Source organism: Mirounga leonina, unplaced genomic scaffold, assembly GCF_011800145.1.
Source record: "Mirounga leonina isolate KUSES-001 unplaced genomic scaffold, KU_Mleo_1.0 Mir_91, whole genome shotgun sequence".
Lineage (NCBI taxonomy): Eukaryota > Metazoa > Chordata > Mammalia > Carnivora > Phocidae > Mirounga > Mirounga leonina.
In genome coordinates, this window is record NW_023270839.1 from 41,077,586 (window position 1) to 41,100,741 (window position 23,156).

The following is a 23,156-nucleotide window of genomic DNA, read 5'->3' on the forward strand; positions in this document are numbered from 1 at the left end:
AGATAGTGACGTCCTTTTGCCCTATTCCAGATTCTCAGGGTGCCCACTCAGCCAGATGACAATGATTCTAGAATGAAGCCCCACGGGCCATGCTGTCCTTCAAGGAAAACTTTCTCCTGGTTCCCCTGCCAGGCCCTTTCACTCTCCACCGCCACCCTCAGGCCTGAGCCTCCGGGGGCCCAACCCCTGCTCTGCTGTCCCGTCGGTCCAGGCCTTGGTCCTCCTCTCGAGCCCTGAGCCAAGCTGAGCTGTTCCACGTGAGGGTGGGCGAGGAGTCACTGGGTTTCTCGTCAAGGCAATGACTGGTAACAGGCCCTGCTGGTGAGCCCTTTCCACACGCTAAGAACTGTTCGTATCCCTGGTCTCCAGTGGCGCCTTGGCGAGCGTGGTCTCCATCATGTCCCACACAGATGGAGAAACCGATGCTCACACGAACGCTGTCATTCGCCCGCGCTCCCTGGGAAGGAATAAGCCCTCTGTGTCAGAGGCCAGCTCGGGCTCCTCCTGGGTGCTGCTTGTCACGGGCTGTGCGGGAGCAGGCCTGTCCCTCAGGCAGAGTGGCCAGCATGGAGCGCTGGGTTCCGGGGCCCCGGGCCGTCGACCTCACAGCTCTTTTGCTCCCAGGCCTGCCCCGTCCTGCAGCCTCTTCCCTGGGCCTCCTGCCCCTCTCCTGCCTCTTCCAACCTACTCTCCACCCCGAGTGATGCAGTGCACCCAAATCTGGTGGTGCCCCTCCTCCGCAGGTCGGTGACCTCCCTGATGACTCCCTGTACCCTCGGGATGGAGAATGCCCTCTTAGAGTGGCCTGGGTGGCCCTGCCCCGCCTCTACCTGGCCAACCCCCTTCAGTCCTTGGGTGGCCATGAGTGTCATGGAGAGGTGGCGGGTCTGAGACTCCCAGCCCCTCAGTTTACGTGGGAAAACCGAGTCCCAGACACAAGAGGCTGAGGGGCCGAGGTCACAGAGGGGCAGGCCCCCCTCCCCCTCCCCTCCCAGTCACGGTTAGGTACTCGCAGTAACTCTGCGGTTTCCCCCAGACCACCCAGGGATCCGGTGACTCAGGCTCCAAAGGAGACACTTTCTAAACAAGGCCCGGTCTCCGGAGAGTGTGGTGGGAGCCTGGTCCCTGCAGGCCCTGGGAACCGGGGTGGGTGCCTGGTCCCTGCAGGCCCTGGGAACCGGGGTGGGTGCGGCTCACTGCCTCCAAACCCCAGCTCAGTCCTGGAAGGGGGACGGTGGGATTTCCTGCTCCCGCTAGGCTTTTAGAGAAGGGAGTCCCTCCACTGCCCCCTCTCTCCGTTCCACAGCCCACCCCCATCTCCAGTCCCTCCCTTGCTTTAGTGCCTGGGGGGGTGGGTGTGGGGGTAGAGGGGTTGATCTAGGAGTGAGAGAAACAGAGGGGTGAGCCTGGAGATCTTGATCCATGCTTCAGGTGACAAAACCCAAGGCCCAGAGAAGGGCGTGAGTAGCCTGAGGTCACACAGCAGGTTCAGGGCAGAGCTGAGCCTAAACCTCAGGTCTCAGGACTCCTGGTCAGGCGGCTCCCTGTGTCCGGCAGATTGCATCCGTGCTCTGGACGGCCGGCACACACCTCTGTTCCCTTCCCAGAATTCCCCTCATGCCCTCCTACCCCTGTTCTGGAAGCTCCCATCCCCCACTCCCCACTCACAGGGTTCAGGGGGCTTAGCGGTGGAAGCTGCCTTGTCCCAGTCCTGACTCTGCTGCTTACCAGTTATGTGATCTGAGGTAAGTTACTTAATCTTTCTGTGCCTCAGTTTCCCCATATGAATAATAATAATAGTACTCACCTCCCAGGATTGTTGGGAGGACAAATGAATGAACGCACGTTAGGCACTCAGAACTGGCTTGTATTAAGCTCTCAGCAAGTACACTTACAAATTAAACTCACTAGTATCATCTGGGGCCTGGAAGGTAGTTCGGGCTGGTAAGGAAAGCTCTGGCTGGGGACTGAACAAGTATTAAGAACCCAAATCCAGATCCCTTAACTTGCTGTTGGTATCAGGCAATCACTTGACCTGCGCGAACCTCTGCTTCCTCCGTGAGAAAGGACGTACGTGATCCACTGGGACATCTGTCATCGGGGACACCAGGGGTTCCCCCAGACAGCTGCTGCGGCCTCTTCCCTGGGCCTCCTGCCCCTCTCCTGCCTCTTCCAACCTACTCTCCACCCCGAGTGATGCTGTGCACCCAAATCTGGTGGTGCCCCTCCTCCGCAGGTCGGTGACCTCCCTGATGACTCCCTGTACCCTCAGGATGGAGAATGCCCTCTTAGAGTGGCCTGGGTGGCCCTGCCCCACCTCTACCTTGCCAACCCCCTTCAGACAGCACATTTCAGATCTCTCTCTCTCCGGTGCCTTTGGCCAAGCTGTCCCTCCTCCTGACCTGACCCCGCCTGCCCAATCCAAGCTCTGGTCACATTGCTGCCCCTTTCCTCTCTCCTGGAAGCCAGAGAGCTCATGTCCCGTTTGCTGTCACAGCCCTGGGTCAGCCCCATGCTGGGCACAGAGGATGGACTCCCTGGATGTTTGTGGAATCAAAGGGTCACAGAGGTAATGGATGTGGGCATGTTTGATAAACTCTCAGGGACCCAGTGGGCATCCAGAGGGATGTGTTTATTATTTTCCTATGTCTCTATGACAACTCCAGCCGGCTTCTCCTTCCAGACCCCTGAGAACCCTCACTTATCCTCAGGCTCCAGGTTCTGGGGGCTCGCGTCCTGCAGCCTTATTTCTACCCTCTCAGGGGTGTGGTAGTAAGAATTCCTGGTTTGGGGGTGGGTATTCCTTTGATGGCTTAGAATATAGACTGAACAAACTGGAAAGGTCCTTGGAGTGCCTCTAGTCCCATCACTATCACAGAACTGAGGTCCAGCGAGGGACAGCATGCCAACCGGGGTCACACAGCGAGACAGTGGCCAGTGGGAGCCAAGCTCATGATCTGGAGCTCCTTCCAGAGCTGGCCTCTTAGCGATGCTGCAAATGTTTCGGTGAAGCCAACACTGGCCTGAGCAAAGCAGTTGAGAGGCAAGAAGGGTAGAGGTGCCGATCAGTTTTGGTTTTGTCTGTTTGTATTTGTGGTACAACAGATAAAGCATAAAATTGGCTAGTTAAACCATTTTTAAGTATACAGTTCAGTGGCATTAAGTACATTTGCATTGTCATACAGTTATCACCACCATCCACTTCTAGAATGTTTCCATCTTCCGCATGCTCTTTTTTTATGTTATTGTGGCAAAGTGAGCAGAACATAAAATTTGCCATTTTAATCGTTTGCAGAGAAGCTCATGGTGAAGCTGGTGGAGTGTAGATAAAATGCCTCCAATTTCCGACTGTGCCACCGGGAGCCTATGGGCCAAGCGGAGGAGGTAGATGGCTTTTAATGTGACCTCCCTGGCCTGGAGGAGACCTGGCTGAGTGATGCTATGAGGGGGCCCGCATTCTGTTTGGGCCTCCGTTTCCCCTCGAAAACAAAAGGTCTAAACTAGATGGCTCTCTGGTGCCTCTAGAGAGTCCCTGCTGGGCACCACAAAATCTTACAACCCAGGAGGGGCGGCTGGGGCCGACTCTCAGTCGCTGGTAGCAGAATACTTACTTTGTTTGGCAATAGTAATAATAATGTTATCATTTCCTGAGGGATGTGCTATATACTACGCACTTTGTATCATCTCATCTGATCCTTATCCCTATTTTATAGATGAGGCTCAGAGAAGTTAAGTAAGTTGCCCAAGGTCACACAGATAGTAAGTATCAGAACTAGGATTCCTACCTCGATGACTGAGCCACCCAGGCGCCCCTTAGGATTCCTACCTTGATCTCTCTGGTCCCGGAGCTGGTGTTCCTACCCTCTGCCCTGCGAGTGGCAGAACTCAACTTGACTTTGCTCAGCTGCTGAGCTTGCAGGCTTTGAAGGCAACTCCCCGGGCTCCAGGCCCAGCTGTGCCTCCAGCTTAGTGACCTTGGGCAAGTCACTTAAAGTCTCTGAGCCTCAGTTTTGTCATTTGTTAGAATGGATGTAAAAATAGTACCCACCTCACAGCATGGTTAGGAAGATTAAATTAAATGAGTTTATATGTGTGAAGCAATTAGAATAGGGCCTGCATGTAGTGAGTAACATCTAGCATTTGTTGAATTTTTTAAATATTATGTTTGTCGCCAGCTTTTTTTTTTTTCTTTTTCGGTCAGTTTTGTTTGAACCGGCAAATTGGAAATGTTTATTTTTAATAGTTTCGCTTTCTATTCATCATTGAGCAATGAACGAAATGTAGCTTTAGGAATGCTGGAAAAACACACACACAAACAACACTGCATGCGTGCACACAGCCCTAAATGCGCTTTCCTTATTGTTTTAACAAAAACATATCCATGCATGATCTTTTGTAGAGGAGAGAAAAAGTCTCTTCCGTAGGTCATTCAGTGTTGGCCAAGTTCCTTAAATTGTCTAAGATGAGGGGCGCCTGGGTGGCTCAGTTGGTTAAGCATCTGACTCTTGGCTTTGGCTTAGGTCATGATCTCGGGGTTGTGGGATCGAGCCCCATGACCAGCTCTGCTGCACTCAGGGTGGAGTCGGCTTGAGATTCTCTCTCTCCCTCTCCCTCTGCCCCTCCCTGCGTGTCCTCCCACTTTCTCTCTCTCAAATAAATAAATAAAATCTTAAAAAAAAATTGTCTAAGATGGGCAGCATTTTGGTGGGGTTTTTTTAGGATTTTATTTATTTATTTTTATTTATTTGAAAGAGAGAGAGAGAGCGCGAGCGAGCATGCAGAAGTGAGGGGAGGGGCAGAGGGGGCAGGAGGGATAAGCAGACTCCCCGCTGAGTGCAGAGCCTGAAGCAGGGCTCAATCTCATGACCCTGAGATCATGACCCTAAGATCAGGACCTGACCCGAAACCAAGAGTCGGGTGCCTAACCGACTGAGCCACCCAGGTGCCCCATTCTGGTGTTTTCTAAGTATGTGTATAGGAAGTAGACCCTTTGGAAATGGACTCCCCCCATGCCTGGTTTCCTATCCTCCTGTACCCATGGAGTGAGGATGGTTCCATTCCTGGCCCTGGCAGCACTATATTGACTCTTTAAGAATCCTCTGCTTTGTGCTGCCCCAAATATAATGTCAATGAGCATCAAAAACCACATCAGATCCCCAAAAAGCCGAGCGGCGCCGGGTCTGCCTTGGTGACGGGCCTTGGCTGGCTCCTGGGCTCTCCTCGCTCTGGGGCTCCAGGGGACTGAGGTCTGACCCCTGGGGCCACTGGGCCTCATCTGGGACCACAGTCAGGATCTCTGCCAAGCTCTAGCCATGCTGAAGGGTGTCCCCGCCGTGGTTTGCAGGGAAGGAGACGCAGCTTGAGGGTTTTAAGTTGAGGAGTTGTCAGTTCACACGTTTGGGATCCCATTGTGTCTGAGTCCAAACCTGGACAGTCCCAGGGGTGCTCCGCGGGGGGAGGACTCTGGCTGGCCTGGCTCCAGCCCAAGCAGGCAGTGTCATCGGACATCTTCTGTGACCGTTTCTAGGCCGTGGATGGGGGCTCCCAAGGGACCAGAAGAAGACACAGGCCTTTGAAGTAAGTCTGATCTTGAATTTGCCAGGGTTGGGGAGGGAGGAGATACTTGGGATCCGACATCCACAGAGCCGCTGAAGACCATCTTTTAACACAGAGATTTTACTGCTTTCACCGTCAAGCCTTATGCCCTGGAGCTGCTACTGCTGAGGATGGAGGGCCAGCTCTGGAGAGAAGTCAAAGCCTGCAGACGAAGGTTTCAATCCTGCCTCCACCCTTTCCCAGTCTCCACGACCTCGGGCATTTCATGTGCTTCATCTGGGCTTTGGCCTTCTCATACATGAAATGGCGAGGATACCCTCTCCCACGCAGGGACCAAATGATAAAGCATGGAGCGTTGGGAAACAATTCTCCATGGGCCTCTCTGGAAATCCTGCAAGCAAAGGCCTTTGTTCTAGATTATCTCTTAAAGGATACATGACAGCCAACAGCCTTAGAAGGTGCGCCTTTGTGCAAAGGGCAGGTGTGTTGACTGCCCAACTGTCCTAAAAGGTTTGGGTTCCTGAAGCTCAGGGTTCCTCCCCTAGAAAGCCCCCCGCTGAGTGTGCAGCTGTCACCTTCTCTCTTTGCACGTGGAAACCAAGGCAAGCGCGGTGCTCATGCTATTAGCTGTGCTATGAGTAATAGAGACCTGTTGTCTCGGACTCAGGAATCTGGGGTCCTCTGCCAGCATCCAGAAAGGGGGCAAGCAAACTTGTTATGTTGCAAATAGGGTAAAATCTCAGATCCTCACCGTTCTTGACAGTGATGAGGATGGGGTGCTGGAAGAGGAAAGATGAGGGCGTCACAAGACAATGAATGGGATTTTGGGGGAAGTCCATGAAAATCAGTAGCAAACATGTTGACCAAATTGTATGGCCAAGTGGGCAATCAATGACCCTCTGTTTTACTGCCTGTTGATGAGCAGAAACTGGGGAGGCGGTTGCAGGCTGAGCACCGGGAAGAGGCGCAGAGAGTGGCCCAAACTGTGCCCTGGTTGCAGCTGACTCTCCTCCGGGGGTGGGACCTCCTCACCAGCCTACGGCCGGTCTCACCTCCTCCCCGTGCCAACAGCTACGACTAGGACCGCCCCGGGGGGCAGAGGAGCTGCTCCTTTCAGGCAGCAGTTTCAGATGGGCACTCACACCAGGGGACAGGAGGGGAATTCACAACTGCTGTGGGCAGAAACCAAAGGGGTTCTTAGAACTCTGGCTGCTTCACTTGGAGACAAGAGGGTGGGTGCGTCACACCGGCTAAGGAAGAAGGATGACCCGGCCCCTCTTGCAGTCCATGGTGCCAACTTCAGATCCATTCAGAGACAACAAGAAAAGGTCTCTCGGCGGGTCCTGCTGCCATAAGGGAAAGTTGACCTTCTTGGGGAAATTAGCCCAAGACAGACAAACTCTCAGAGGAAACTCAAGGCTCTGGGGTTGGGTTTGTCCCGATGGTGGCCACTGACTGCCGTGGCCATTCCGCCTTGGTGCCAGCTCTGCAGAACCGAAAATGGGCACTGCCACTCTGCTCGGTGGGCAGAAGTCAACGTCCTCACTGCTCCAGCCAACACTCCAATCCATGAAGCTCTGTGTCTTTTTCCTGTCCTCTGGGTAGAGCCCATGACCGGGTTGTTTCATCTACTGCTTGGAAAACCAGAGGCTGGTAGATGGAAGCCCCCTCTCCACGGGATCACAAACTGTGGGAAGAGGTTGGAGCTGCTGATTGAACTGGGTGCGTCATTCCTGCAGATGCCCCTGCTGAGAGCGTGTGGTCTGATGAGACCGACCGCGTGGCTGCCCTGCCGGGACCGCCCCCCCGGTCGCTGCCTGGACCTATCACCCTGCCAAACTCGGCCAGACCCCTCCCCTCAGAGACCCATACAAGTAAGGGACTCCTTGCTTCTACGCTGCATGCCACGCTTGGAACTCTCGCCAAAAGCTGACCTGGCTGCCTCGCGGCGGGTGTGTCCCCGAAACTTTGACCCTGTCTTGTGACTACGGGCGGGTGCCTCCTTGCTGTTGACACTTTTCCAGGTTATGGTGTGGCGTTCCAGTCCGATCAGCCCACCAATTCCAGCTACAACATTGTGGCCCTTGAAACGAATCGTGTCATGCTTTCAGCTCTCGGGGCCATTTACAGGGTGACTACGGTGTGCCTTTTACCCCAGAAGGCACTCCATAAGGGGCTGACAGGCAAGGGGTTTGGTGACCTTTCCCGCTCGCTCCTGTTCGCAGGGATGGTCTTGGTGAGTCAAAGTTCCCCACTCAATTTCCCTCACCTCCTCTTGGTCCAAACTCCTGACTAAGGCAGGTTGGTCATCGATTGTGGCTGTCCCCAGAAAGGGCTCATCTGCGGCGCCACCTCCTGGGGAATGACCAAGATGAGAAGGGTGATGGGTTATAGAAACCTGGTCTGAGAATGTTGCCATTCCACCCTAACCATTCCCGGACATGCTACTTCTTAACATTCCCCGAATAGCCAGCCTCATTAACGCAACCTTATGCTTGGTAGTGTGGCCAAAGGAGGATTCAAACTGAATTCTGGTTAAATTTTATAAAAAATACCCTGTCACTCTTGCACCTGGTCCTTCTGAGAGAAAGGTCTGGGTACAAATAGGTGTGACTGGAGAAAAGGTGACTCAGGTCCTGATGTCAGCGTCGTGAGATTGGGCCCCACGTCGGGCTCCAGGCTCAGCGAGGAGTCCGCTAAAGTTTCTCTCTCTCCCTCTGCCCCTCCTCGTACTCGCTTGAAATCTCTCTCTCTCAAATAAGTAAATAAATCTTAAAAAAACCCAAACCAACGGAGCGGTATCAGCCCTAGACTAGAACTCACTGGCCATGGAGGAAGAGCAGGAGTCCCAGCACCTGGGAAAGGAGCACCTTAGACGTCAGAGCCTCCCCCCGCCGCTCCGCCTGCCACGGGCCGGGCCTTGTGCAGTCCCCCACACTTGTGCGAGTGCCTTCCGTCTCCCCACTGCTGGGTTAGCCATCCCCCGCCAGGCAGCTCCAACTCTGATTCGTTAGCCAATTTTCTGAACCTTCCTCCCCAACCACGATGGAGGAGAAACAGCGTGAGGTAGCCCCAACCCCAGCGCCTCCAGACGTCTGCCCTGGCCCACCCCCAGCGTGATGCCTTGGCATCTGTGGGATGATGTCTGCCCTACCGATGAGAAGCAAAAGCTCAGAGAAGTCAAGCCGTTGCCTAAGGTCCCACAGCCAAGGGGTGGTGCAGGTTGTAACCAGGTCTACCTGCCTCTTTTTTCTGTGCTTTTCAGGTTGTACCTCGCTAGGTTTCCCTCCTCCGAGGTGCTGGGATTCTTCCTGTGACTCATGGACACTGGTCCATAGAATTTCATGCCTGTCAGCTGGGGCCCTGGCTCTGGTTGGGAGGTTTAGCAAGCTGGGGGAGCTTGGAGTAACCAGTGGGCTCCCTAATACCGCCTCCCCATATGGGGAGGCTGGCCTCAGTTTCTTCATCTGTGAAATGGGTCTAAGACCCCAGGCAGGTTGCAAAGAACAAATGAACTCAGGAGCAGAAAGTGCTTTGGAAAACTAGAGGTATGGATGTGCACATTGATGTGGTCTGAGACATGGACCAGTAGAAGAGAATGAAGGGCTTTGTGGAGGGCCTGGGATGGAAAGAAAGCAGAAAGGGCCAATCAGACACAGGGCCTGGGCCGGGATTCCCTTATGAGCTGTTGTCAGCTGTGATGGAAGCTGCCTTCCTATGCCTGAAATTCTGGACAGTCCTCTGGGGTAAGCGGTGCCTTTTCTAGACTCTCCCTTTAAAACACTCATCCCCTTTAGGGCAGTGGGACTGTACCTATATGGCCTGAGCCCCTCCCACGTGTGGGAAACTTACATACATTATCTAATGGAATACTCGCACTGGACACTCACTAACCCTCTTTATATATCTGTCTCCCATTTTACAGGTATGGACAAATGAGACTCAGAGGAGCTCAGTCATTTGCCTAAGGTCTCATGGGAGGTAAGGGACTGAGGCAGGGTTTGGATTGAGATTGTGCTTGATTCAGAGTCTGGTTGCCTTTGGGCTCCTTGGTTTTTTATACACTTGGCTTTCACCCTCAGAGAAGCCAAGCACTCTGAGACTGGGTCCTGGGCGCAGGGGGCCCAGAATCCTCCCCTGTGGGTGGGATTCCAAAGTGACTGGCGGCCAGGTGCCCACAGGCTGGACTTCTCTCCAAGGAGGGACTGAGAGGGGCAGCCCCAGACCACCATGGCTCTTCGTACATCATAACCTTTCTTTGACATCGCTACAACTGTCTCATGATGGGTCCCTCCACAGGCCTCCAGGAACTCCTTTTCTTCCCCTCTACGCCTCAGCCAGAGGGATCTTCTTAGAACGTAGCCCTGGCCAAGTCCTTCCCCTGCATAAAGCTACCTGTTGGCTGCCCACCGAGGTCCAGCTCCTTATGGGACGTACAAGGCCCTCCTTGGTCTGCAGCCCCCCACCCCCTCTCGGTGGAACCTGTTCCCTAAATAAGAATGTTCCCTAAATGGGCCAGGCTGATTTGTGACTCCAAGCTTCTGTGTATGCTGTTCCCTCTTTCTAGATGCCCCTCACCTGCTCCATTGCCTTGATTGTCAAACTCCTTTCTATTCATTAAAAGTAGTAATCCTTAGGCAGATTTCATGTATTTATTAGGAGGCACATGCACGTGGTACAAGATGGCATATAGTGAGGATTGTCTCCTCCCCGCCCCCCAGCCCCAGCCAGCCAGACCCCTTTGTGTTACCTGTTTGTTGGCTGCCTTTGTGTCCTTTAATATCTTCACTCCTCGGTGCTTTGGCTGACCTGTCCTTTCCCCTGGGACCCATCTCCTGATGGCTACCCCCTCACCTGGCCCAGGTCAACCCTGACAGCTGAGTCTCACACAGCACCCAGACTTCCCTCCCATTCAAGCTGTTTGTGGCAATTGTCTGTGGCTGGCTTGGGAGCTGCTTGAGGGTGGTAACTGTGTCCTGTTAGTTTCTGGGCACAGTGAGTGTAAGTCGAGGGTATGGGGCAAGCATGTGTCTTCGGTGGTGACAGCGGAATGCCTGGGGCCGTGCACTTCCCCAGGTCCCCTTGTGCTAGGGAAGGGTGAGCCGTGCTGGGAACACGCACGGGGGTCGGGGGCGGGGACACAAGAGAAAGCTACATCTTCACCTCGCGCTAGAGAGCAGAACAAATTCCAGATGGACGAGACTACAAAATGTGAAAACAATGAAGCCATGAAATAACTAGAATAAAATGTTGATGATTTTGATCTCTGGCTGGGAGGGGCCTCTCTAAGCATGGCGGTAAGGGAAGAAATTATCATGGAAAAGATGTATATATCTGCTTGCTTAAAATTGGGAACTTCTGTACATCCAAACATACCATAGATGGAATTAAAATAAAAACAAATATGTAAAGAGCGCTTGCAAATCAAAAAGAAAGAAAATCTAAAAACCTCAGTAAGAAAAACATTGGCAGTGAACCTGAAAAGAAAATTAACAAAAGGAAAAATGTAAGTGACTAAGTTTATGTTTATGTTTCAAAGTAAGTAACCTCGTTAGAAAACAAACGATTCGTTTGAAATAGCAAGATGGTATTTTTCACATATTGCTTTACCCAAACTATATATACGTCAAAAAATAGTGCTCGATGGGGCTGAGATAAAGTGAGACGAGCAAGATGAATGCTCTTCTCTGCCGATGGCACTCTAAACGGGGCGGCATTCAAGAAATCAGTTTCTCAATACAGCTCGAAAGCCTTAAAGATGTTTATGCCCTTTGTTCCAGCAATTCTGTCTCTGGGGATCTTCCCTGAGAAATATATATATATTTTTTTAATATGACAGCAAAAACTCTAAAATATCCAATAACAGGGAACTATGGAAATGATGGCACATCTATGGGTCAAAATATCACACAGCCTTTAAAACTCATGCTTAACCGGGGCGCCTGGGTGGCTCAGTCAGTTGAGCGTCCGACTCTTGGTTTCAGCTCAGGTCACGATCTTCAGGGTCCTGGGATCAAGCCCCGAAGCATGGGGCTCCATGCTCCTCGGGGAGTCTTGCGGATTCTTTCTCTCTCTCCCCCAGCTCTGTCTCTCTCTCTCTCTCTCTGTCATAAATAAATAAATAAATCTTAACAAACAAACAAATACACTCATGCTTAACTGTTAAGGCAATTGCACCTGGGAGGATGGGAGGGGAGATCAAGGTGTAAGTGGGTTTGTTTTCCTTGCACTTTGTATTTTTCTGGACTATTTGCCATAAGTGTGCGTGTGTGCTTTTTTTTGGTTAACATATAATGTATTTGTTTCAGGGGTACAGGTCTATGATTCATCAGTCTTAAGTGTGTGTTTTTTTAATGAAGAAAAATATCATGTTTTAGAATTATTTTTAATTATTTGGAAAAGTTATCATGGTATAAGGCAGAATGGAAAAAAAAAAACCCAGGTGATAAACCTAGATATAGATAATATGATACTTCATTTACTTATATACATAGATGATGCAGCGAGCACTGAATTCAGCCCCTGGCTCATACAAAGCACCGGATGTATGCATACACATTGTTATTATTGTACTGATGCATATATATATGTATATGTATATATATAAAATATAACTATGAATATTTCTGGTTTTTTTAATATATATATAATATAACTGGATATTTCTGGGTTGTGGAGTTAGGGATGATTTGCACATTTTTCTCTTTTAAAATTTCCCACATTTTTCGGGGCGCCTGGGTGGCTCAGTCGTTGAGCAACTGCCTTCGGCTCGGGTCATGGTCCCGGGGTCCTGGGATCGAGCCCCGCATCGGGCTCCCTGCTCCGCGGGAAGCCTGCTTCTCCCTCTCCCACTCCCCCTGCTTGAGTTCTCTCTCTCTGTCAAATAAATAAATAAAATCTTAAAAAAAAAAAATTCCCCACATTTTTCAAATCTTCTGTCGTGAGCATGTATGAGCTTCATTATATCACGTTAAACTTTAATCTAAATTATATAGTTATAAAAACAGATTCTCCAGAATAAATGTGGCACCACAAGGGATTTGACATTAAATCTAAATTAAACATTTATAATTGCCAGGGTTCTGCTTAATTGAAATCTGACTGTATGAAAGGATAATGAGCGAATCCTCACATTTCTATCATCCAATAGTGCATTTCCACACTCGACTCCCTCCCTTGACCCTGTGGCCCACCCTGCAAGGTACTGAGATTAAGGGAACTCCACAAAACACTGTGGAAAAAATGGACACCCCCCCCTCCCCACACACACACGTCTGCTGGACCTTGAGGAAGCCACAGTGCTGGAGGGCTTCCATCTTGTGTAAGCCCCACGTCATGGCTTTAGAAGACCGGGCCACAGCATGACTTTCTAACTGCCCTCCCCATGGCCCAGTAGGCAGTGGTGGGAGTTGGCAGGGCAGGGGGGGAGGAGAGGAGGATGCCCCCAGTGCTCAGGAGGTGATGGGGTACATCTCCGCCTCATTTGGCTCTCAGAGAGGACCCCACCCTGACCAATGAGGCTCCTACCCTTCCAGATGCCCCGCAGACCCACCCGTGTCAGCCCAACAGTGGGTTTGGCAAACAGGTGACATGTTCTTGAAAGAACAGAAGGCCATGTCCTGCAGGTGTCTCCAGGTAACTGCTTTCTACTATGTTCAGTCATCAGATTCATGTGCGATTTGTTTTGGGGGTTCTTGGGATGCAGAGGGTTCTCTGAGCCTCAGCACAGAAACCCCAGTTCGCAGACAGACTAAGCCCTCCGTGGGGGGCAGGGAGAGCACAGGCAAGCTCATGGGGCAGTGCTGCACTAGGCATATGGGTCGTACACACTGGAGGTCAGGCCACGGAAGAGAGTTTAGAAGAGGAATAATGATGGTAAGAAATAATAAAGCATCTGTCATTTACTGAGTACCTATTATATGCCACGTATTATCTCATTAAGTTATTCCACCGTCCTTGTGAAGTAGGTAGTGTTCTGCCCACTTTATAGGTGGTGAAACTGAGACTCAGTTTAAATGACCTGTCTGGATACCCGGCAAGCAAACGGCAGTTAGAATTCAAATCCAGACGGTTCCCTCTCCTAAACCAATGTCCAGAACATACCTGGCATATGGTGTTGTCGGGGTGAGTTGTTTGAAACGGATGGACTTAATGAGTATCTACCGAATGCCAAGCTGCAGCTTAGATGCTTTTATATGGTACCTCATTTAATCCCCAGAACAGCCTCTGTGGGGGACATGCAACTATTGTCATTTTACAAATGAGAAAACTGGGGCTCAGAGGTGTGTCCACGATCACATGGAGCCACATAAAGGCCTTTTTATAGAAGCTTTATGGGGAGAATGAGTCAGGAGCAACCTGGACCCAGGATCAGAGCCCCCAGAGCTGGAAAAGACTGGGGAATGGGCCCGGCTGCTCGTGGGACACTGTCTCCACCCACAGGAGGCCTCAGAAGGTCCAGGGGTAACTATGATTTTGGACAAGCCCCACCCCAGTCACTAATACCTCCCATATCGTGTCAGGAGGGTTAAATGAGATCATGCACGTGACATGCGTGGAGCGACCCCAGGCTCACGGGAGACACTGACAGAGGTGAGCTCCCACTTCTCCTGCCCCTTTCCCTTCCCTACTGGCCTCCATCAGTGGGGCAATGGCCCTGGGGGGAGGGAAGACCAGCCCGGCAGCCCACCCTACCTGTCCCTGTCCCTGACCCACACCAGTAGGTCGTAAGGATTCATGCAATGAGAGCCAGCTGAGCTGTTTCCTGGCTCTCGGACCTTGTGCAGCTCACGTACCCTCTCTGGGCCTCCGTCTGGACTACCAGGGCGGGCTGGGGTCAGGGGGTGCTGGCTGGACGCTCTCTGGGAGCCTCCCGAGACCCGAGTGGGCCCCCCCACCCCTGGCTCTCTCCCCTGGCCTGTGCTGCCATTGTGCTGAGCCTGGGGACAGGCAGCTGCATGCAAAGGCTCAGGGGGCCAAGGCAGTCCCTGGGCCATGGCCCCCGGGACTATCCCTGAAGGCTTTCTCAGAGGGACAGCCCCCAAGCACATTCCAGGTGACATGCCATTTTCCTTTCTCCCACAGCCCCTGGCGGGGCCCCTCCCACTCCAGCAGGGGACAGGAAAGTGACTCAGCTCCCCAGCCCCCTCCTCAGACTCACACACTTGCAGCCTTGCTTTGGAAAAAGGGTGGTTTTCATTTCTTTCCTTTTTTTTTTTTTTTTTTCGCCCTTCAAACACTCTGACTTGTCTGTCCCTGGGCTCTTTCTCTCACGGGCCTCCCTGGTCTGGGCCAGGAGTCTGTGGGCAGCCCTTCTCCATCCTCATCTGGTGGAGGGTCCCGCCGTCAGGGCGGGCTATGTGGCCCTACTGTGCATGGTGGGAAAGAGGCTGGACTCTGGAGGCCCCAGCTGGCCCCCTATTATATTGGCTTCTATTAAATTGAAACACATAGCACATCTATTACACAATAAACCACAGCTATTTCATGGATCAAATTAAGTTTTATTTGGGCAAATTACAACCTCTCCTACAGTCATGCCTTTGTGAGGCCATTCCTTTTTAATAAAAGCAAGCATTTCTGGGGCTGGCCCGGCTGGACCAAAGCTCCGTGGTGGGCTGGGGGCTCAGGCCAGGGCTGGCAAGAGGGTGGGAGTGTGTGTGTGTGTGTGTGTGTGTGTGTGTGTGAGAGAGAGAGAGAGAGAGAGAGAGAGAGAGATGGGATGGGAATTCCTGGGGCCCCTCTGGGGAATGGGTTTGTCCATCTTTTCCCACTGCCTCCCCATCCTGAGGTTACCGTGGAAGTCTGCAGAGAAGTTCTCATTTAACAAGAGAAAGGAGGCGGTGGCAGGAGCGGGAAAGCATTTCCCGGAATCCAGGAGGAAGCGTGAGTCACCGGGCCTGCTAAGTGAGCCCTGCGTGGCCACCGCGGCCCCGGGCCCAGGAGGCCTGGAGCTCGGGGCCAGCCACCAGGACTGCACCAGGCTGCCCGCGTAGACATGCCCACTGCCCAGGCTGACGCAGGCTCTAGGAATGCAAACAAAGGCAGGCGGAGGGGCCTTCTGAGGGCCGGGGCGCTGGGCCAGAGACAAGAGGGGGCAGGCTTGGAGGAGAGGCCTGTGGAGGGGCCTCGGGCCTCACAAGAGCCCCTCGCTGACATCCGTGGAGCCCAGGCTGGTGGGAAGGCTCCTGCCTCCCGGGGTGACCCGGCCTAGCCCCCCCTCTTTGGCTTCTAGGCTCCTCCTCATCGGGCAGGGGCAGGAGTTGTCCCAGATAGGACACGATCTCAACATGGCCTCCTGGACCAGCAGCATCCGCACCACCGGGGAACTGGTCAGAAATGCAGATTCTCAGGCCCTACCCCAGATCTCCTAAGTCAGAAACTCTGGGGGTGGAGTTTTACCAAACTCTGCAGGCCATTCTGATGCACGGGCAGGTTTGCAGCCTACTGCGCTTCATGATCTCTAAGTCACCTTCGAATCCACATCTGCTGGTTATTCATTCAAAAAATTAAGAGGTAATGCTTAGTGGGAGCCAGGTCCCCGGCTAACAGCTTTACACGTGTGAACTCATTTCATTCCCACATCTGCCCTGTGAGGGCAGGTTCTGTGATCATTTCTCCAGTTTACAGGTGATCCAAGTGCTGCTTTGGAGTCAGAAGCCAGTGTTCTGGGATCTGGGGGTGATGGAAGGTGCTGGGCCAGACGCACAGACTTGGCCCACACTGGGTAACTGCTTTATGAGGCTGACCTTTCCCTACGTAGCTGGGAAGCTTTTCCTAAGGGCCCGTCAGAGGCTGCCGGGCCATCTCAGAGGTGGCAGTGGGGAGAACTCTTACTCCAGAACTGGGGAACACAGAGGGAACCAGGCAGGTAGAGTGAGAGAAACAAGAAGGGACAGGAGGAAGCTGGGCTGGAGAGACGTGGGGCCTCGCAAATTCTTTTTCTCCAAGCGTGGTCCCTCGACCAGCAGTAACAACATCCCCCAGGAGCCGTTAGACAGTCAGAGTCTTGAGCCCCGACCCAAACTTACTAAATCCAAATCTGCATTTTAACAAGATCCCTGGGGGTTCCTGCGCATCTTCAAGCTTGAGAAGCAGCAGACACACAGGAGAATCACTGGGTAGGGCACCGAGGCATGTCCCCAAGCCCCTAACTGCCACAGAGGGGGACAGGAGGACAGGATCTGGCATCCATACCAGCCCGAGCCCAGCTCCCTTGGGGCTCCAGCTCCCCATTTAGCACCAATATCCGCTCAGTAAACCCTGGAGCCCGAGTCCTTAAAAACCACAGCTGAACCAGGGTAGTGGGAGGGACTCTGCCTCTGCCAAGTGTCCTCCTCCCAAGGTCAGGGATCTTCACTTCCTCTACCCTCTCTTCCTGGGTTCTGCCATTTACTGATGGTGAGTCTTGCTGTAGACTTCTTGGTGCCTCAACTTTCCTTTTCTGTGAAATAAGAGTGACACTATTTCCTAGATGATGCATTTTGTGTTGTGTAGATTAAATCAGCGGATACACATAAAGGACTTAGAGCGGTACTTGGCACATAACTCCATTAACACAAGCTCTTTGCTTTCAGCCTTCCTTTGTTCCCTCGTCTGTGCGGCCCTGGGGCTGGGGGGGCGGGGCTGGAAGAAAGGGGTTGCTGACGGAGGAACACTCGGCGCCAACACAGGGCGACTGGCTTGGATTCCGGAGGTGACAGGGGGTCCTGTGGGGACAGAAGGAAATGTGTTTGTAGGATACCTGTGATGTGCCCGGTTCGGTGCCAGGCATTTCCCTCCTCTCCACAGTGGAAAGTACTGTTCCCTTCCCAGCTGACAAAGTCTTGAGGCCCCAGAAGTGCAGTGAGCAGCCCAAGGTCAGTCAGTGAAGGGTGGAGCTAGCACTTGGCGGATCTGCCCAGCCAGCCTGACCTCAGTCTCACACCCACTCCCCATAGCCCCATGCTTCTACCTTCCCTGCAGCCCCTGCAGCCCCATGCTTCTACCTTCCCTACCGTCTGGTCCCTCAAGGAGATAAGGGGATCCAGGAGACTAGAACTGGCAGAGGAGTGGGAAAGCTGATGGGGCCTGGGGACATGACTCATGGCTCTTTCCCTAGGGCCTCAGTTTCCCCAGGGTGGTGCCTCCTTCTTGCAGGAGCAGGGCAAGTGTGCTGAATGGACCTGTAGTGGGTTGAGCTGCTCCTGGATTTACTCTGCCAGCACAGTTTGCCTGTCCCTCTGTCCCATGATTGGATGGCAGGCATTTGGTGGATGTGTTAAAATGCCAGCAAGGGGTGGGGGAGGGTACCTCTGGTTTCAGCTCTGATGCATTGTCACTCTCATCCTCACAACAAGAGAAAGGTGAATAAGCTAAAAGTCAACAGCTTTTAGATGCATCAGAGAATGAGGGTCAATGGGCAAACTGGCCCTCGGAAACCTGGCGAGAGGGGTGAATACGGAGAATCAACCATGATCAGCTCATCTGAAGCAGAGCCACCAGAGCCAGTAACTCTTAGGAACACTTAAGTGGTCATTTTTTATCCTCCCTCCCCCCCAGTGATAATTTTAAAAACACATTTTTGAGGTATGATTGACATACAGGAAGCTGTACATATTTATCATATACAACTCAATGAGTTTGCACATAAGTATGCATCCATGAACCCATCAACACCATCTATGCCATATACATCCCCATCGTCTCCAAAATTTCCTCCCATTCTCTTTATTAATGTGTTATTATTATTGCGTTGTTGCTATTAAATGGTAATTTTGATAACCTGAGGGAAGCTGAGTATGGACTGGGTTGAAAGTTACAAACTTGGCCCACTCCTAGGCACGCCCATACTTTCATGGGCTTTACCCCCAGGAGCCCTACCCAGTTCACATGGTGAAGATCAGAGAAAAACCCCTTCTGTTTTGGGCAGAAGAAATAAACACTTTGAAATATGCCCAGAGCTTTTTCCATAACAAAGACCTACCCTTCAGAAGAAACTGCTTTCCCAGAGCTTTGTCTGATCGGGGGCAGGACAATTAGACAATCCCAGCCCTTTCTAGCCTTCCCGTGTCATTTAAGGGGAACAAAAAAGGCTAAGATATGCTTCTGAAGGTCACAGCCCAGGGACTCAGGCCAACAAAAAAGTCCGAGATTTAATGATAAAAGAGTACAGAACACTTCCCCTCCCACATTTACCACCAATGCAGCAGGTCTTCCGTGTACTAACAGTGGATTACAACAGAAAGAGCTGCCAGACACAGATTTTCTTTCAGACGAAGTTCTTAGGGAAACCCAAAGACAACAGGGCAGGAAGCAAACAAGCAAGGAAATTCTAGGACGCCGAAGCCCTTGGCACCTACGGCTACCGCAAACCTTAAACCTAGTCCAGCTCTTAGCCAAATTAACATAAAGCCTCATACTAAAAGCCTAATTGCCTTGGTTCCTATAACCCGATATAGCACGTCTAGCTTTCCACAAAAAATTCTAAGGCGTGCTAAAAGGCAAGGAAGAACACTCTGGAGAGACGAAGCCAATAATGGGATCAGACTCAGCCATCACAAAGACTTTTGGAATTAAACAGATAGGAGGTTTAAAATAACTATGATTAATATCCCAGTGGAAAAAGGAAATAACATGCAAGAACACATGGATAATGTAAGCAGAGAGATGGAAACTTTAAGAAAGAATCAAAAGGGAATGTGAAAATCAAAAACACTAACAAAAATGAAGAATGTCTTTGATGGGCCCGTGAGCAGAGTGGGTTGGCCAAGGAAAGAATCAATGAGCATGAAGATATGTCAGTAGAAACTTCCCAAACTGAAATGCAAAGAGAAAAAAGAATGGGGGAAAAAAAGGAAAAGAAACAGAATATCTGAGAACCGTGGGACAATTATAATAGGTGTAACCTGTGCATGATGGGAACACCTTGTCACCAAAACGAAGGGAATCTGTCACCAGTAGGCCTGCCTTCCAAGCAATGTTAAAAGAAGTTCTTTGGAGAGAAGGAAAATATGTAGGTCGGAAACTTGGATCTAAATGGAGAAAGGAGAGTATCAGAGAAGGGATAATGAAGATCAAATAAAATCTTTTATTTTTCTTATTCTTTTTTTTAAAAGATTTTACTTATTTATTTATTTTAGAGAGGGGGGGAGTGGAGGGAGGGGCAGAGCGGGAGGCAGAGGGAGCAGAAGAGAGTCTTAAGCAGATTCCCCGATGAGCGAGGAGCCTGACACAGGGCTCAGTCTCATGACCCCGAGACCATGACCTGAGCCAAAAACCAAGAGTCGGACGTTTAATCTACTGAGCCATCCAGGTGCCCCTTATTTTTCTTATTCTTAATTGATCTAATGGATAACTGTTCGAAGAAAAAATGGCAGAAATAGTAGCCCCCCCCCCAAAAAAAAGTATTGGGTGATTATAGCCTTTGGATAAGTGAAATGAATACCAGCAATATTACAAGGGATGGGAGGGAGGGACTGGGAGCATATTACTATTAGATACCATGAAGCAGTACTGTGCTATTGAAAGTAAACTTAGATTCGTTGTAAAGATATGTTGCAAACACTAGGGCAACAACTAAAAAATTTTTTAAAGAAATTTAATTGATATACTAGAAGGGGGAGAAAATGAAATCACATAAAGCCAGCTAAGGCAGAAATAGAGGGGAAGATTAAGAAAAGAAACAAGTGCATCAAACAGAAAACAGTTACAAATGTGGTCGATACTAATCCAACTATATTAGTCTCACCTTAAATATGAATGGTGTAAATATACCAATTAAAAAACAGAGACTATCAGAGGAATTAAAAAAAACAGGACTCAACTATCTGTTGTTTACAGGAAGCCTGCTTTATTATTTATTTATTGACTTATTTATTTTTTAAAGATTTATTTATTTGAGAGCGAGAGAGCAAGTGAGCATGGGGGAGGGGCGGAGGGAGAGGGAGAGAGTCTCAAGCAGACTCCCCACTGAGTGTGGATCCCAATGCGGGTTTTGGTCTCATGACCCTGAGATCACGATCTGAGCTGAAACCAAGAGTTGGACGAAGCCCACTTTAAAAATAGAGGCACATACATGAAAAGAAAAGGAGTGGAGAAAGATATACCATGCTAACACTAATCAGAGGAAGCTGGAGCAGCTACGGTCATTTCAGAGTAAGCAGACTTCAAAACAAGGAAATTGATCAGGGATAAAATGGGCATTGCATCATGACAAAGGAATAAATTCTTCAAGGAGATAAAATAATCCTTAACATGCATGCACCTAATAAGAGAATATCAAAGCACATGAGGCCAAACACCGGAAGAACTGCAAGGAGAAATAGACAAATCACCATTATTTTGGGGTACTTCACACCCCTCTCTCAGTAATGGACAGATCCAGTGGGAAGAATATCAGTAAGGACATAGTTGAACTAAACAGCACCATTAATCAACTGGATTCAATTTATAGAAAACATCATCCAACAATGGCAGAATGCATATTCTTCTCAAGTTCACATGGAACATTCACCAAGATAGACCACATACAGGACCATTGAGCCCACCTTAACAAATTGAAAAGAACATCATCTGGGTAACATCTGGGGGATGGGCATTTGGTTCCATTTCCTAAGACATCAAGTTCTTGTTTAGGGAACAGGGCCTCTGGAGCCCGATAGGCATGGGGTACAATTCTGGCTCCATCACTCACCTGCTGTGTGACCTTGGGCCAGTCACTTAATCTCTCTGAGCCCCAGGTCCTTCATCTATAGAGTGGGGATGATAATATTAACTACCTCATGGATAAGATGTTATAAGGATGAAATAAGACATTCCACGGGAGGTGACTCAAGTCTTCCTCAACCCAAGGTTAGGCCTCAAAAAATATTCCCTGCTCACTCATGGTGTTAGTAAGAAGGAAGGAACACAGTACAGAGCCCTTTGCTGGTACCACCCCCTGCTGGTCACTGGGAGACTCAGACCTCAAACACAGGCTCCCCTCCAGGGCTCCCACCAGGAGATGCATCACACTTCCAACCTCGGGGAGTGGGTGCCCCCAGCTCCCGGCAGGTGGGAGTGCAGTGTGAGGCAGGCTCAGCTGAGTTCAGGGGTGCAGGGTGGGAAGGGTTTCCGACACGGGGCATTTGAGGTAGCCTCCAGAAGACGGGTGTCCTTTCTAAACTGAGAACACAGGCTGAGCAAGCGGAAGCATGGTGGGTTCCAGAACGAGTGAGCAGTCTGGTGTGGCTTGTGGACTGCACAAAGGGTCATGGCTGAAAAGGTCAGGGTGCAGAGGTTACTTGGTCCAATCATCTCATTGCGGAGATGAGCAACCTGAGGCCCAGAGAGGGAAGAAGGGACCCCCCCCCACCCCAGTTGTCATACTACACATGTTTCTATCTGGGACCTAGCTGAACTTAGAGAATGAGAGTCTGGATTAGGGAGAAGGATAATTTAGTGATGACTGAGATTGATGACGGATTAATACGTTGAGGCACTTGAGCATGGGCTTTCCAGGAGATACGCGATTTTATTCTTAAAAGTAACCCTGTGGGGCAGAAACCGTTATTCCCATTTTATCGTTGAGGAAACTGAGGCACCAGGGCTTTCAGGATTTTACCAGACGCTGTGGATGCCCCCTCCGCACCCACTCCTGAATATCTGTCTTCTTTGCTGGCAGAGCAGCAAGCTGTTCCTCTGTCTTCCTCATCCCACAACTGGAGGTTCCCAGGGGAGGCTCTGGTCTCAGCTCATTATGGAGATTGGTTCAGGGACAGGACGGGATGCCTCCTGGCCCTCCTGTAAGTGGAGGGAAGCTAAGGGAATTCTGGAAGGAGTTCCTTGATTGATTGAGAGAGATGGGGTTTGGCGGGCGAGCTCCATGGAGCACCTCTGGACACTGTGGTGTCTGCATGTGAAGTTGGAATGAAGGCAGCCACCTTAGGTCCATGAGGGGACACGTCTCAGAACAGTGTGACACATGCAAGATGGCAGAGCAGAGGCAGGAATTAATGGGGTCCTGGAAGATGTGGTTGAGCTGCTTGAATTAACTAAACCCAGATGCCATTCCTCTCATCTCCTTGACATATGAGCTCCTACATCTCCTGTTTGCTAAGCTGGTTGCATCAGGGTTTTCTGCTCCTGGCCACTAAAAGCCTTCTTGTTGGTCTAAGGATGAACCCCAAACCTCTCCCCATGTCATGCAAGGCTCAGACCCCTGAACCGTGTTTCTCATCAACATCTGCTGGCTAGCCAGAGTCGGGGATTTGCTAACCCCAGGCTGGGCCGTGTTCTCTGGGGCCTCTGGGCCTTTGCACATGCTGTTTTCTCTGCCTGAAGTGCCCTCCCACGTGTTGGTTCTATACACCGCCTTTTCTCTCGTGAGCCGGCTGCTCCATCACCTTCTGTGCAGAGTCCCACAGCACCTGTCATCACCCATGTTCTCACCTGCCGGTGTGTATATCTGGCCCCCTCTCCTGGACTGAGCTCTGGACTGAGGACAAGACCTGTCACATTCATTTGTGTGCCCTTGTCATCCAGTGCAGGGCCTGGCCTATAGCACATACCCTCTACGTGGCGGTGGAATGAATACGGTGTGGGGGCCCTCAGGGGTGCCCCCGTGCTCACAGGGAGCCTGG